Here is a 17,485-nt window from a genome sequence, read left to right on the forward strand (position 1 = left end):
AATAATAGGTATGAAATATTATATGACAAAAAACAAAACAAAAAGACAGTTCAACTTAAATTTAACCGCTAGTATTTCAATAACCAGTATATCCTCCATGGTACTGTATAAGTTTGCCTATTCTATTGGGCATGGATTTTATTAATTTTTGGCAGGTTTCTAAAGGGGTAGCATCCCATATTTCCTTGGTTTTCTGCGACAATTGCTCCTTGCTTTGGAATGCAAAGTCTGCCAGTCTCCTTTTCAAATCACTCCACAAGTTCTCAATAGGATTGAGATCAGGGGATTGACTTGGCCATTGCATGCAACTTATGTTTGCATTTCTTAACCACTCCGACACCAACCCCGAGGTATGTTTGGGGTCATTATCTTGCTGATAGCACCATCTCAAAGGCATGTTTTCTTCTGCATATGGAAGCATAACATTTTGTAAAATATCCCTATACTCAACCGGCCATTGTGTCTTTTATCCAAAATAAAGGACCAACACCCTGCCAAGAGAAACATCCCCACGCCATAATGTTTCCGCCTCCATGCTTAATGGTCGTTTTGGTATACTGAGACGCAAATTCTTTGCCTTTCGGGCGGCGTACACTTCTTTTGGAATCATTACCGTATAAATTCATCTTTACTTCGTCACTAAATAAAATATTTTGCCACTTTTTTTCTCCAGTAGGACCACACCAATCTCTGTGCTCATTAGCAAATGCTTTTCTTCTCTGTATGTGCACCTTTCGTAGAAGTGGAACTCTTCTAGCTTTTCGTCCTGGTAGATTAGCGTCCACTAAGCGCCGTCGAGTCTGCGAGCTTATATTCAATCTCATTTCTGCTGCGATTTGTCGCGAAGACACAAAAGGACCTAAGAACTATACGGCGATCCTCGCCGGGCCCGTAAATCTTGGCCGTCCACGATTTTCTTTCTCACACTTCTTTTTTTAAAGAGTTTTTAACAAAGTTTTCCGACCGTCCTAATTGATTGGCAATGTAGCGATACCTTTTCCCTTCCGCACGAAGTTTCTTCACCAATTGACGCTCTATTTCGGTGCAGTGGCTATTACGACCCATTATAAATAATTATTGAACCAGTCAAAATAATATAAATTGAACAATGCAGCAAAACATACTTGATAACAAAACTTCAAATAACAAGGTAAATATTTTCGAAAAAATGCTGATACACCTATTTTTATAGCCAAGCGAATTCAATCAAACAATCATTACTTTCCAATAACACGCAAAATTACCAATTGAGTCGCAAAAATGTTTTTTACTTACGTTCTAGTTTCCCTTTTGTTTCATCAAAATGTAGCGGTATTAAAAATAAATAACAGTTATTACACTATTGGGCGTAAAATCAGTACAGATTCAGCACACACCTATTATTTTGTCCACAAGTGTATATGGTTCGTAAAGAAATAAAAAAATTAAAAAATGAATAAACAATCAAAACATTGAAATATGTCACGCTGCTACTATTTCTTTTTATATAGTTTTTATTCGTTTACTGTGTTTTATTGTTTATTACTGTTTTGTTACCATATATTTTTGGAGTTTCTTTTATTTTTTATACACATACATATAATACAGTCTTTTATAGTGTTATATATAAAATTGAAAAGCATTATCTCAATAATATCAAGTTTCAAAAACCTTAAAATTAGGAAGATATTAATATAAGAGTCGAGAGAGTAGGAGGAAAGTAAAGGCAATTGAACATGTATTAAGGCACATTCTTGATGTAACAGAATACTTGAAGTACGGCACAATAAGGTTGCAAGTACGGTCTAACTCTACAATTATGAGTCTACATAAATAATACATAACGACGATCGAAAAATGTTTACTTTTGATTTTGCAGTCAATAATTTTTATCGCAAATTCAGAGACATGGAACATTTTTGTTTAGAATCAATATGTCTAACGGCATTGTTGATTAGTAATTGCAATTTCTTCATCGGAGCTGTGTGATGGCAACCTTGATAGAATAGTATTGCTACTAATAAGGTTTTAATTAGCTTGAATTTAATGCCCTAATATCAAAGCTAAGAGTTTGAGCAACTTTCTTATATTTAACAAGACTTCCATTTTATGGAGTCATATGGAAAATAGAACAATATGCACCAATAACAATTTCACGTCCGCCTGCTATGACAATTGGCACTATGATAAAATGTTGCTATAAAAGAACAAGAGCAAAAAATTAATAAAATAATTGCGTACGAAAATTTACTTATAAAATACTTAGCACTTCATACAAAACAAAGCGGAAGTACGCAATAATTAATTTGGAGTTCGATTCATAGTGAAAAAAATGTGACTTCAGCGTGTCCGGATTATGGAGCACTGTACTTCAAAAGTAAAATCCCTTATTTGTTTGGCTATAGCTGGTTAATAAAAATTATACGAATAGCATGGGACAAGGTGATCAAACTGTGCTGTTATTGTGTTGGCAGGAAACGTGAAGCGATTCTTCAGTAATCGGTTGTTTAAAAAAGTACTTTATTATAGTCATTAATTATCCCTCCCATGGAAAAGTATGTATGAATTAGGGAAATGAAATTCGCAGAACCCCTGAATACAGCTAAGGTTGCATTTATATACGAGGATATATATCTATGTATTATATTATAAAATTATCACTTAATTATAACTGGTGTATTCGCAAGCAATTTCAAGAACTGTAACACTTTTGATGTCTAATCAATTAAATGCATAAAAAAATTAAAAGCTTTACAAAACTGTGTACTTTAAACAATTGTGGCATTTTTGGCTTTCAGAGCATAAAACCGTTTTTTACGGAAATATTTGAGATTTGCTTTGAAATAAAGATTTGATAAAAAAATCGAAGGTTTTCGAGAAAAGCGACACAACTCAAAATTAACTCAAAATTCGGAGTTTTGGCGTTAAAAGCATAAATCAATTACAGAGTTTATATATTTTTATCTGGAAAAGCGTCATAAGCGAATCTTGAAGCAATTCTGAGAGATGTCGTTAGTGTCGTTTTGTCAGGTGATCGAATTGGCGCGTCACTTATCTAGAAAACTGACCCAACTCAGTATTTTGTATTTTTGAATTATGTCACTTTTCTCGAAAACCATCGAAATATGTATATCAAATTTAAATCTCATTTGTGTGAATAAATGAAACACTTAGCATCGCATCTGGCGTACATAAGGGGCAGCCGGGGAAACAAAATTTTCGATAACTAACGTCTCTAGATTTTCATGCCACCCGAAATTCGGCTACAAGATATTTAAATATAAATGTAATATATACGGGCAATGTATTTACATAATCATATTTATATTGTAGAATGTTTCGTGCTCGTATTGCTGCTTTTGTTTTGAAATTTGCATTTGATTATTTCGCAAAAATTATGAAAATACAATACTTATATACTTATTTGCAAAACAATTTAATTTTCAAAAAATGTTTTTATAACAAAGTAGTATATTTCCGTGAACGCTTACTTTCTAGTTTTTTGTTTCCCTTCACGTAACTTTTAAAACTTATTTTAAAAGCGCATTGATTCCGGCTTTCGCTAGTACAAAATCTAAGCAGTATACGTCTCGAGCGTGCAGAAGAATTTGTAAAATAAAGTCCGGTTCACTTGATTATAGACAATAGTTCTTATGGAAGAAAAGGGTTATTAAAGCAACCGGGGGGTTCAGATAATTCCAGTGAAACTGTGTTTTGCTCGAAAAAAAACAAGCATCAAAATATTATTCGATCTAACGGTATTTCGCAGCAGTAAAACATCAGCAGCTGTAATACTGTGCTTGATTAATTGCTTTACTAACCAAATAAGAAAAAATAATAAATATACAATTTTTTTTTACATTTATTATTTAAAGCTTAATAGTTTGTGCTGCCTGCCACCTTGTTTAAAAATTATGTTACTTCGTAAAGACGTTGATGAATGGATTTGTGCAAGTTCTCCAAATTCAAATTACAGCATTTCAAATTGTTGCCCATTCTCATAAACCTTACGAACAAGCCATCACCATGGATTTTCAATACTGTTCAGATCTGGGGAATACGATAAAAGCTTAAATTTTTTGGGACGCTATCCAAGTTTTGACCACACTTGAAGTGTATCTTGTTGAAAGATCCAATTAATAAACCAACTGTTTCACGAATCTCGGGAAAAGATTATTCCAATTGAGCTTCATGGCTGTTTGCCGTCTTTTTGTAGTCTACAGTTTTCAATCCGAGCGCGCTATAGTACGATATTGCTCCCCATACCATAGCACCACCTTCACGACTGTGATGTCAAATCAAGTACTTTTCCTCCTTTCTTAAGTCTTCGAAATAGTAATTGTATCCATCCGGCCCAGCCCGTCACTAAATACTACTTTTTCCAATCACCGGGATCGTTATTTGTCCCATGTGGTCCCTTGCGCAATCGAGGCGAAGTTCTTTGCAAAATTTATTCAAAGTTTTTTGTGCTTCAGATGTGGTGATTTTATAATAGCTCTTGGAGGATTTGCTGGCTGCAACATTTGCAATTTCTTTGATTTTTGCTGTTGGAAAGGCGGAATTTGATGCCTTTGTAGTTCTTACCATAGGCACCTTGTTTCATGAAAAAATTCGCACCGGTTGGTCTTCGACCAATCTTTTGGCAATTTAGCAATATGAATGTCCCTCTGAAGTCAAGATATTACTTGTCCTTTTTCACGATCTATTAAACCTTTCTTCTTCCCCATTTTATTAGAATTAAGAAGTTTCCGATCAAACACAATGAATGCTAAAAAAACGAATCCACAGCTTTAATGTGCAAAAAATGTAGGCAACTGAATGGCTCTTGTAAAAATTATTGCCTCTAATCAAGTGAACCGTACTTTATTAAACTCCATTAAATTGGAAGACTAGAAGTTTTTAGATAAACAGAAAATGTTGAACTTCACTTGGGAATTTATAATTCTCAAACGCTCGATAACTTTTTTATGTTGGCATATCAAGTGGATTGTTACGCATCCCAAACAGATAAATCAGATTAGATAAGATATTAAGTATATATAAAAGGCGTATAGGGTTACAATGACCTAAATGATCCTTTTCCATTCGATATCACGTCTCTGATCCTCAATCAATACCCAAGGTAATCTGACACTTACTAATAAATTCTAAGATATCCATGTAGTTGTAGCCATAGTATCAGCTATTTTTCTCATAAAAAATTGTAATATATGTATAATATATATTTTAATATAGGTCCCTCCAGATGGAATATTCACATAAAATGTCTTGAGCGTATTATGGTCCTCCAGGCGTAATCGCCATTTTGTCTCAGGCGGAAGGTCGACCCATCTAATACAGATGAGAATATAATATATGTATATAATTGGCTCGTACACCGTTTTTGGGAGTTTGGCCGAGCTCCTCCTATTTGTGGTGCGCGTTTCGATGTTGTTCCACAAAATGGAGGGGCTTACAGTTTCAAGCCGACTCCGAACGGCAGATATTTTTTATGAGGAGCTTTTTCATGGCAGAAATACACTGGGAGGTTTGCCATTGCCTGCCGAGGGGCGACCGCTATTAGAAAACACTTTTTCTTAATTTTTGATCTTTCACCGAGATTCGAACCTACGTTCTCTCTTTGAATTCCGAATGGTAGTCATGCACCAACCCATTCGGCCACGGCTGGGATGAGAATATAATACTCTTTTGTAAATAGTTCAAGAAGAGTTACATATACACGTGAAACTATAGATTATATATAGTAATGACGGATAATCAGTTTAAAATAAAATATTAATTTCAAAATTGCAAAGCGGAATACTACAACAGAGGTATAAATTGTGTATACTTTATTCTAAAGGAGGAAGGTTCAACTATTTTTTTAACCCATTAAATCCCAACCTTATATAAAACAATTTTTTTTTAAATGCGTTTATAAAACGTTACTTGAAATAGTGTAATTAAGCTCCTTAAAAAAGAAAATCACGAAAAAAAATCAAAGAAATGCATTTTTTGGGCTGTACCCGATCGAGCACAATGGGATAATATGTATATACATTGCCTGTATATGAAAATATGGAGTATTAAATAAAAAGACACTTTCAAAGACTTCCTTGGTTATTAGCTCGGTTAACAGTATGGAAGTTTTTGAAACATTCTCTCTCTACGCAAAGGGCTACATTGCATAACTCGCAAATCCATCGAATTCTTTGGTGACACTCCCTGCACCTCAGCTGATTCGATATCCTTTTGGGAAAATGGTTATATGAGGAACCAGCTATTGATGCCGTTGTCGATCGTTTTGAAGATATGTCCCGGATATTATAATTGCGTAAATAGAATCGCACTATTTCACGTTGGTATTGCAACAAGTCGCATTGACTCTTACTTGCCATTTTATAAAGCTTCCATGTTTACTACGCACGAGCTTATCATTGTGGTGAAAAGAGGCCACCACCATTTCCTTCCTCTAAACTTTATATAGTAAGTATTCAAAGCTTGGTCGTGGAGGTCAACTCCTCCCATTCCTGAGTTGTGTTCCGCTATCAACTTCGGCTGATGGGCATTCACCTAGCGCCTCTCTTGTCTTGACCATCGTTTGACGGTATGTAAAGGTTCAATTCTATCAAAGTTTGTTCCCACTGTCACAACGCTATTGTCATTCCACTTCACAAAAAGTATTCCTGAGTCAGAACACCTACAAAATTTGATACAAAACAACTATTCAAATAAATCATTATGATAAACTTACATAAAATCAAACTCTCCCCGTTGCTTCTTTTGTAGTTCTTTGTTCGTTTTCAGAGGACATTTTTTGGACCGCCGTTCACGAACAGTCCCAGTAGCCTTAAATCCTTGTTCTTTCAAAATTCTAAGAAGGTCATATGACGTAAAGAAGTTGTCGAAAAATACGATGTGATCGGTCGGATGTGGAATGTTTGCCAAAAGATCAAGGACGACCCTTGAACCTAATGGGAGACTTTCTTTCTGATCCTCTTAAGATCCTCCTCATTGAAACAAAAATCATGCTTGTTATGCTGCAAGGCATATATTTTCGTTTGATCGATTATTATTTTTACCACCTCATTGTCAAAAATAGTTTCAAAAATTTCAACTGGGTTCTTAGTTACCAATAAAGAACACGCTTCAAGTTGGGATTGTTCGTAAAAACGTGTTTCTGGAATTTCCGCACTTGTTATTCTCTTTCTCCATTTTGGATTTAGATCTTTTGACAACTTTTGCCTTTTTTGTAAGCTTGCAAGTGGAATATCATCATCACTGTCACTGTCACTGCTCAAAAATAAGTCAACTTCGCCCGGAACATCCCTTGGAATATCATCACGCAATATATTATCCTCTTCAATGTCCTCCTCATCTGTGTCCCAGTGGGTATTTGGCGGTATAATAGCGAAGGCGAAGTGACTACGGTCGCTTGATTCAATATCGTCGGTGGCCGCAGAAAGGTTGTGAAACCTCTTTCCGTAAAATTTTTTTACATCCATTGCCAAATCTACATGAAATATGCACACAAAATATATATTAATGTTCCCACTGTACCCATGCGAGTACACTAGAATTTAAACCTACCGAAATGCACTTTTCCACAACTTGTTTCGTATTTTTGTTATAAAGTATACAAATTATATGTATTATGAATATTTCAACACTGAACTTTTTCCGTGATAACTTAGATTTTGTCAAACAGAGAGCTTATTGCAAACTAAACCATGAAAAGAAGAAAAATAGCAAACGTGCACGCAAAGACAAGTGAATAACGGATAACGGGACTCAAAAAAAAAGAAGGAGAAACATGTGTATTCCTTTTCAACATTGCTCTGTATTATAAAGTGGCGAGTACATTTAAAAATTTGTAAGCGTTGGCTTTTGACGTCGTTTCGAAAAAGATGCTTTTTCTGTACTCAAGCGAGTACAATGGGATCAAATCGGTTAAATTTTTATAAACAGCAAAAATAACAAAGTTGACGTACATATCAGGTCAGTCCATAGGTTCGTGCGTATTTTACCTATAATTTCACTTTTGTACGATTTTTGCATACAAAAAATTATTCACGGAATATAACGGAACTATTTATATTTTCTTTGATATATTGGGCATTCAACCAGTGATAGAAGCACGTGTTGTTAAAAAATAAAATGGAATCTTCGAACGCGTATAAGAGGCATATAATATTTTGTACTTTTTTTATAAAAGTGGTAAAAATGCAACAACTGCTGCTGCAGAAATAAACACTGTTCACGGAGTGTACCGTGAGTGTACGGACTGCGCAAAAGTGGTTTTCAAAATTCCGAAGTGGTGACTGCGACGTGGAGGATGCCCCGCGTACTGACCGTCCTGAAGTCTTTAACTCCGACGCCTTGCTCGAACTCGTGAAAGCTGAGCCAAATTTGACAGTCGATATGACAGCTCAGAGGTTAAATTCATCGCATGGAACAGTTCACAGGCACCTAGTTGAGTTGGGAAAGGTTTCAAAGCAGGGAAAATGGGTTCCGCATAGACTTTCCGTCGCCAACCTTCAGCAGAGAGTGAATGTGTGTTCTCAGCTGCTGCAACGGCTTGAAAATGAAAGTTTTTTGAACCGTATCGTTACTGGTGATGAAAAATGGGTCCTTTACAATAGTCCTGTTCGCAAACGCCAATGGTTAGATAGAGATGAAACACCAAAACCGACTCCTGGAGGTGGCCTTCACCCCAAGAAGATTCTCCTGTCTATTTGGTGGGATATGGCCGGTATTGTTTATTATGAACTTCTGGAACCAAACCAGACGATAACTGCTGATTATTATTCCCATCAGCTATCAAACCTGAATGAGGCACTTAACAAAAATCGACCGTCTTTAGTGAATAGACGCAAAGTTTTGTTTCACCACGACAACGCAAGACCTCATACCGCAAGGCAAACATTAGGCAAGCTGAACGAGCTCGGATGGGAGCTAATCCCGCATCTACCATACTCTCCGGATATTATACCTTGTGATTATCGCCTTTCCCGTGGACTTAAATCCCATATGAGTAAGAAGAACTACTCATCAAAAAAAAGCTATAAAAAGAACTGACCTGATATTACTACATACACCTCGCGACATAATGATATCACCTCAACATTTGGGCGTTTTTGCCTACCTTTATTTTTTTTAAAGCACATTATTTTTTGTAAAAGTAAAACCTCAAAAACCCAAATTTTGAATTTTATACAAAAGTACCCATACACGAACATTTAAAAAAGAAAAATTAAAATAGTTGAAACGTGTCAAAATTTTGATGTGCTATCGTTTATAGCGAGCTTTATGTATACTTTCGACATTTTTTTCTCAAAATATTTTATTAGGAAATTTCAAGGATATTTGTGGATAAATTTTCCAAAGGACATTATTTCACTTTATTTGTCCTGAATAGTTAGATAAATCCTTTTCCATTTGTATTAAATATTAATATCACAGAGTGAGTATAAGTATTTAAAACGATTTCTTTCTTAATTTTCTTGTTTGAAACTTCAAAGTCCCTTAAAAATGAAACTGATGTGAAAACGAAAAACTGAGAATATGAATTTTTTGCTGCATAAATTTTACTACAGCATGGTGTAACCGGAGGGGTATGAGCAGCCTTAAGTCGGCCCCAATCAAGCGGTCTACCTCATTCTTAAATGTTGCTTGCTTGAGCGAATTAATGCCTCACAGTATTTAACCTGCTTACCTGAGTGCTTATCCGCCTACACTTCGTTTATTATCCTTGATTGAGATATATTTGCTTAAAGCGGAAAGTACATGAATCGTGATTTAAATCTAATAATAATTAATATATCTTAAAGTGAGGCAAAAATAACGGTTATGAAATAAAATAAAAAACTAGTAAAATTGTATGAAATTTAATGAATGAGGTTAATAATGAAATTATTTGGCCTGTGGTTGTGCAAAGTTAAAATCAGCTTGGTTCTCAAGGTGTTATTGTAACAATCAACCAGCGAAGCAACCTATCGTGATTGTCGAATAAAACGCGGTCAATAGAAAATATTAAGTTTTGATTTCAATACTTTATTCTTTGTTCTATAAAATGCACTACGAATTTAAAAAAGTATGAAAACTAAATTAAAATTTTTCGTTTTTAATTTAAAAAATATAAATCAAAGCTGATAAGCATTTATACCTACATACATATAACATATGTATAATATTATATATTGTTGTTAATACGAGTATATACAATGAGCAAATAATTAGTATGTATCACCAATATAATTAGAAACACTACACAATATAAAAGTGGAAAATGTGAAAGCCTACGATAGATACTTAGAAATAAATAAAAAAACTTGCAGTGTACATACAGTGGGGCAAAACATATTGAACTGATGCATATTATTGATATTTTCACAAATTTTACTCTGAATATAATAAAACCATTTTAAAATAAACAATCGTAGAATTTATTTCACTCCGAGATATAACATATGTATATGTATATACGAAAAAATTGCGCCTATTCAATAATCAGTACAACAAAACATATGGACTAATTATTATTTAATACTTTAAGAGCTATAAGATTTAGTTAATTTCTGGAGGCATACTTAACCAGACTCTTTCTTCAGTTAACAGTTTCAATTAACTTATTTTTGCCTATATTTACACCCTTTCTGCCCTCTAAACCATTATTCCTTGGTTAGCGAACTTTTCTCATTCCGTCTGAATATTTCAAATAAATTTAGATTCATAAGAAAAGAGTACAGTTGTCCAGCGCTTCTCTGTCCAATTGATGTGTTCTGAAGCAAAATGAAAACGCTTTCCTCTTTTTTTGTCGTGAAATATATGCAGGCCCGACGAGAGGGGGGAGGGGATCGGGTACTTTTTCCCCCGGGCCCGGAGTTTTCAGAGGGGCCCGGACTCGAGGGTAATTCCAAGAAATTTCCTGCTTGAAAAAATATAGTAAATAATACTTCTACCAGGGTTCCGCGCTTTATCAAGGATCAAAGACTACCATCGTTCTTGTTCAACTCAGAGTCGAGTAACAGGATTGGCAACTTTGTATTTGGAATCTGAGTTAGCAAGGAAACTCGACTTCGATGATATTATAAGAGCTTTTGCCTCAAATAAAGCAAGAAAAGCAAAATTCTAAGCATCGTGGCAGTCATTTTCAAATATTTGTAAGGCTCACAAAATGAATAAAAAATTTTAACTTTTTTCAGCTGCGTTTTTTATTTCAGATCTGCTGAAGAGTTTTCTAAAATTCATTTTAATCAATATTTCCTAATTAATTCTATCAAAAATTTTATCAATGAGTTTTTCAATGCTTAAATGTTATATCACTATAACATAATACGCATTTTGATAAATAAAAAAATTTTGAAGGGGCCCGCATCTCAAGTTTCCCCCGGGGCCCGAATACTCTCTCCACGGCCCTGAATATATGTGAATTTTAGCTGGTCTATAACTTCTTAGTCCATCTGCACATACTCTTCTTTACACAGTCCTGCACTTACTTTTCAGTTTAGGCATTGAATTATGCTAGGTGGATGTTTCTTTATTTCTATAAGTATCCGTGAGTGGTTTTTGTCGTGTTGTAGCTTTAGGACACCCTCCTTGATAATAAGATTCCAGCCCTCCATCTCTCCTGACTTTCTTATTGTGAAATTTACTGTTAATAAAAACTTTGTGGCAATGTGTTTCTGAAATAACGGTTTATTGTAATCATTATTTATAGCCATAAACACTTTTTTACTAGATTCTTAAGGAAATATTAAAAAATTTAAATACGCCTAAATTTTAACACTTACTTGAGCTTCATTAATTAAATCTTGCTAAGAATGCTTAAACTACGCATTATAAATAACGGTATTATGTCGCGCAATTTTTGTTTTTCTGTTCGTTTGTATCAAATTTGTAAAAAAAATGGTTCATAGTAATTCAAATCGTAATCATAATAGGGAAACGAAATAGTAGATGAGATAGCAAGTGCTGTTAGACTACCATTTGAACAAGAGAACGACATACTAAAACCGCTAAATACAATATACAACGAAATGGACGACTACACGAAAAAGCGAGTGGAAACTAGGTGAACTAATCTACCACATGCAAAACAGCAAAAGTTATGTGTAGAACTAACGACAACAAACTGACTCAATTCGTACTTACGCTCTCGCGAAAGGACTGCAGCACTATCATAGGTATGCTGACCGGCCATAATATATTGGCTGCACATGCGTATAAGATAGGGTTTGCTAACACGGACAAATGCAGGAAATGCAGAGAGGATGTTGGGGAAATTTGGAACACCTGTACGTTTGTCCGGCATTATTAAACACGCGTTTAAAATGCCTGGGAGCCCCACTGTTTGAGCGTCTGGAGGGTGTCCCAAAAGCAGTTCTCCCAAATCTGCTTAGATTCGCCAAAAGCGTTGACATCCTACGTGATGTCTACTTTAAGTATTCATAGAGGTCGGTCTTCATCTGGTATCGCTAGGGTCCAAAAGGTCTATGCGTGGCTTATTGCCAACCAGGCTAACCTAACCTAACCTAATTCAAATCGTATTCGATTATGAAGAACTCAGTCTTATTTATTTTATTGAATTATATTTGCTGATTTTTTAGGGTTAAATAGTAATAAGTTTATATTAATACTTAGTTCAATATGTTTTGCCCTACACTGTATGTAAAGTAAGACATTTACTATCAAACATATAAATAATTCCCCTTTGTTTTCCACTAAAAATATATAATCATTTTATAGTTGCATATTTGCGGGTGAATGTAAGAAATAAAAAGTATTTATAATAAAATTACCATAGGTGAAAAATAGTTTAAAATAAATAAGATTCCAAAGTAAACGTCAACTGATTAACACAAATGGAGAATACAAATAAAAAGCAGATAAAAACACAGTTGACTAATAGAAATGAATGCGAAAAAGTGAAATTCGAATACACATACAGATGCATACATCTGATTGTTATGCATAAAAAGGCGAATTTAATAAATATAGTAGTGTAGCGTATATATGTACGTACATACGTATATTGAATGTATATGTGTGTATGTGAGTTGGTTATCAAAAGTCCTAAAAATACACAAACGTTTGAGCTCACAAAAGCGAACCGAAAGAGCATCTCTAGCACGTACCTCGAAGTTGCATATTTAGTTTTCATCCATTAGTTTTTCATTTCGATGCCTAAAAGTAATCAGCAATTCATTTCGATAAATTTTCATCTGATGCTAAAATGTGACTCCTGCTCGATTTATATGATTAGGCTGAAGTATTTTTATCTAGTATCAAGGCGGCTTATATATAGGGAAAATGGAAGAAACTGTTCTTCGGTTTACAAATGTATGTGTCAAGCGGCATTGATTTTATCCATATTGTACTTATAGAATTTTTAAGTGAGAATATTTATTTATTTATTCAGCGACAGATAATAAAATCCTGAACAGCAAATTTCCCGTCTAAAAATTTCATTCTTCATGCGATTCTTCCATGGGAAGCTCGGCCAAACACCTAACAAAGGATGCACTTGTGCTAATTACACTGCAATATAACCCAATTTTTTGTAAAGCGAATTTCAACTCGGACTGAAAATAATATCCCCCTATACAAAATCTTCATGGCCTTTTCTATTCTCAGGTAAAACAGTAAAACTTAAGTGTTAACTTAAATATACGAGTATATATAATATTAGTTTGGGGAAAAATAAATCCATTATTTTTGCGTAAAATGTTTGCGCAAATAGCTTAAAACTGTTTTATGGTCGATCCCTAACTCCTGACATATGCTACGACTACTAACATGCCGGTCAACTTTAATTATTTTCGTGATTTTATCGCCATTTTCGACATTTTCTTTAACATCAAAAATGCCTGAACTGAATCGACGAAAAAAAACTACACGTAATTAGCTGTAGCTGTTACAGTATCGGTACATTAAACACTGGCCTGGCTTGCATTTTCGCCTATATCAAAGAAAAACTGGAAAATTTACCGAATTTTCCCATTGTTGACTTCTATTGTTAACACCCGGTAACTCAAAACTGAGTGGAACAAACAAAATCTAGCAAAATACTTTTTTTAGTGTGAAACGAGCATAAACATTAAATTGTTTGATCGATACTTAACGAGATATCGATCACCACAGTCATCTACAGAGAGGATTTCTTTTTCCCCAAACTAATACGAGTATGTACATAAGACCAATATTATTGCAGGACATTGTAGTCCGTTTACCTCCTCATGAAGGGGCCGGTTTAAATGTGTTTTGAAAACTTTGTTAATTTTTTTAAGATTAATAAAAGTACATATATATACAGATATACAACTCTGAAAAACCATATGTATGTTTAGCAAATATAGAAGTTATTGAAAATGCATTTGTTCCCTTACACCTATTAGTATATTCACTTCCAAAGCACCTAGTTTTTGACAGTACATATATAACACATGGGCTGAAAAGTCCCGGGTCTAATTTGTTTAAAATTGGCTTTATTCATCAACGTAATTTCCATCAAGAACAAGACAATCAATCATTCCAGCATCGCTCTGACATTTTAATATTACTTTTGTAGAACGATTTGTTTTTTATCTCAAAATAGTCTTCAGTTTCAGCGATAACTCCTTCATTTGAGCGAAATTTCATATCGGCGAGCAAGTTTTTGGGCTACGAACAGCTAGTAGTTACTTGGAGCCAATGTGGCGAATTCGGTGGACGTTCTTGTTTTTGGTCAACAGTGAGCAAACGCGGCACCCACTGTGAACAGAGTTTTCTCATAGTCAAATGCTCATGCAATATAAACCCAACACGTTCTCTTAATATCTTTACGATGTCAGCTAAGTCACGCAACTTCACTTTTTGATCACTCAAAATGATTTGTGGATTTTTTTTATGTTTTCTGGTGTTACCACCTCGTTTGAACGTTCACTGCGTGGTGCATCGTCGGTGTCTCTACAACCACGTTTGAAGTCAGCAAACCATCGTTTCGTTGCTGTTTCTGATGGAGCGGAGTCCCTATAATACTTTTCAAGCCATTGCTTCCCATGAAGAAGCAGTGTAAAATTAAAACACGATACTTTTTTAGCACAATAACTCTTGAACTAATGAATAGGACATCATGAAATTTTAACAGCAGGTTTTTTTAACGTTAGTACTAACTGAAAAAGAGGTGAATGCAATACAACTAGTGTCAAACAGTTTAAGACCATTAAAATTTCAGCAATTCAGTTTCGTGTTTTTGTGCGTGTGGAATTGACTGATAGTCTAAAGACGCAAAATCGTGTATGGAAAGCCATAATTTTCGAATTCATTTCGTAGACGTATGCACCGGCTTATACTGTTGTAGATATATATAGAGACAGCTAACGCGGGTATTTGAAAACAATTCAGGCAAACAAATCTGAATTCCTTTCAGTATTAATATTGAATATCTATATCCTCGAATACAATCAAGTATGAGTTTTCTTCGATATCTTTACTTAAGCGGACAACTTAACTAAACTTATCAAATGTATTATATATGAATGCATCATCCAATTACTTTTCGAAACTGCCTTGCTTAGCTTCGAAAACTCACTTTTGCTAAATCGCCACCGCCAGAATGACATAGATTTATATCCGGTCAAGAACTGACAATCCAGTAACACTCTTCAATAATTTGCAAGGAGTGTCACATTATTTCCATAACGCAATATTTGGTTGTGCAGTTTTAGCGTTTGAGATTTTCCAGTAAAAATTCCTTTTTTGGGAACGGTTTAACTTATATAATTTTAAACTTTTTCTGCAGCTGAATGAAAAATATTACATAAAATTTTTCGTGCTGAAAATGATCCTCGCAAAAAAGTACGTCGAAAAATATGCACACATTCGTTTTTTTTTTTTTTAAATGGGGAAAAAAACTTACATTTTCCTCGATTTCTTGTAACTCACAAACTGAAAATAAATCATACATATGAATAAAAATAATAAGCAAATAGTAGAAAAGCAAAGCTCTGTTATTACAATTGTAATTAGAAAACTAACTGACTCTAATAAAAGTTATAATAGACAAAGTCGATACTTGCAAAAATTCAATTTCCAAAAATGCCAATAAAGTGATTTGTACTTGTAAGTAAAATGCAAACCATATACAAAAGAACTAAAAAGTAAAATAAAACATAAATAACATAAATAAGTAATTTTAGGGCATGATTGTTAAAAGTTGTATTAGCTTAAAAAAAATTTAATTAAAAAAAAATTATTAATACATATTATTAAGGAAAAGCAACCTAGGGCGGCCGCCGTGCCGAATGGGTTGGTGCGTGACTGCCATTCGGAATTCACAGAGAGAACGTCGAACATTTTTCTAATAGCGGCCGCCCCTCGGCAGGCAATGGCAAACCTCCGAGTGTATTTCTGCCATGAAAAAGCTCCTCATAAAAATATCTGTCGTTCGGAGTCGGCTTGAAACTGTAGATCCCTCCATTTGTGGAACAACATCAAGACGCACACCACAAATGGGAGGAGGAGCTCGGCCAAACACCCAAAAAGGGTGTACACGCCAATTATATATATATATATCTAAGATATCATTGCATACATGTAGGCGCTTAACAATAAAAGCCACGGTACAAGGAAATTAACAACCAACCAACTAATAAATATTCTATATGTACGAATCGTACAAAAAATATTATTGTATTTAATAAAAAATATTAAGCAACTGAACATACTATAAAAAAATGTAAAACAAATATATACGAGTATATATAAATATAATTCATGAAAATAATATTGTCTATTGATTGAAGGTTTGATTGGCAGATTTACTGAAATTTACTTAACATAAATGGATAAAAATACTACTTTAAGCAGTAATCTAACATTTATAATAAATAAATTGCATACAATCAGGCGACTATGCATGGGTAATTAGCAAACATAGTTTAAAGGGAGTAGCAGTAGTGAACAGTGTATGTAGCAGATACAGGTACATACAAAATGCCTCACTTGAAACTGCATGCGAACTATATTTATAAAGAATTTACAAACAAACACATGCATATATGCAACTTCTTAAGTGAAAGCCAGTTTGCAGTGCAAAAAAAATAATTCTCAGCTCAAAATGCGAAAAGTGAAATGAAATAGTTAATAAAACATACATACATATGTACTTACATAGTGCATAGAGAGTAAATATGTTTACAGTGGCACAGAAGCGAATGCTCTTAAAAGAATGAAAAAAATTTAGAGCTACATTGTACACGTACATACATTCATACATATGTACGATATTAGAACTAGTTATGTGAGTACCATTATTGTAAACATACATAAAAATATATAATTAACACTCATTATTATGATTATTATTATTATTAAATGGATAATTAACTGATTATGATTATTAAATAGTGAAGTGAAGTAAAAGAGCAAGAAAATGTGAAATAAAATATAATTCTTATTATCAGAAAATCAATTAGACATTCTTAATGCTAATTAAAAGGAAAATTTTTTCTTTTCTCCATCTTGATTGGCTGATTACTGCATAACT

This window comes from Anastrepha ludens, chromosome 2 (genome assembly GCF_028408465.1).
Source record: "Anastrepha ludens isolate Willacy chromosome 2, idAnaLude1.1, whole genome shotgun sequence".
Classification (NCBI taxonomy): Eukaryota; Metazoa; Arthropoda; class Insecta; order Diptera; family Tephritidae; genus Anastrepha; species Anastrepha ludens.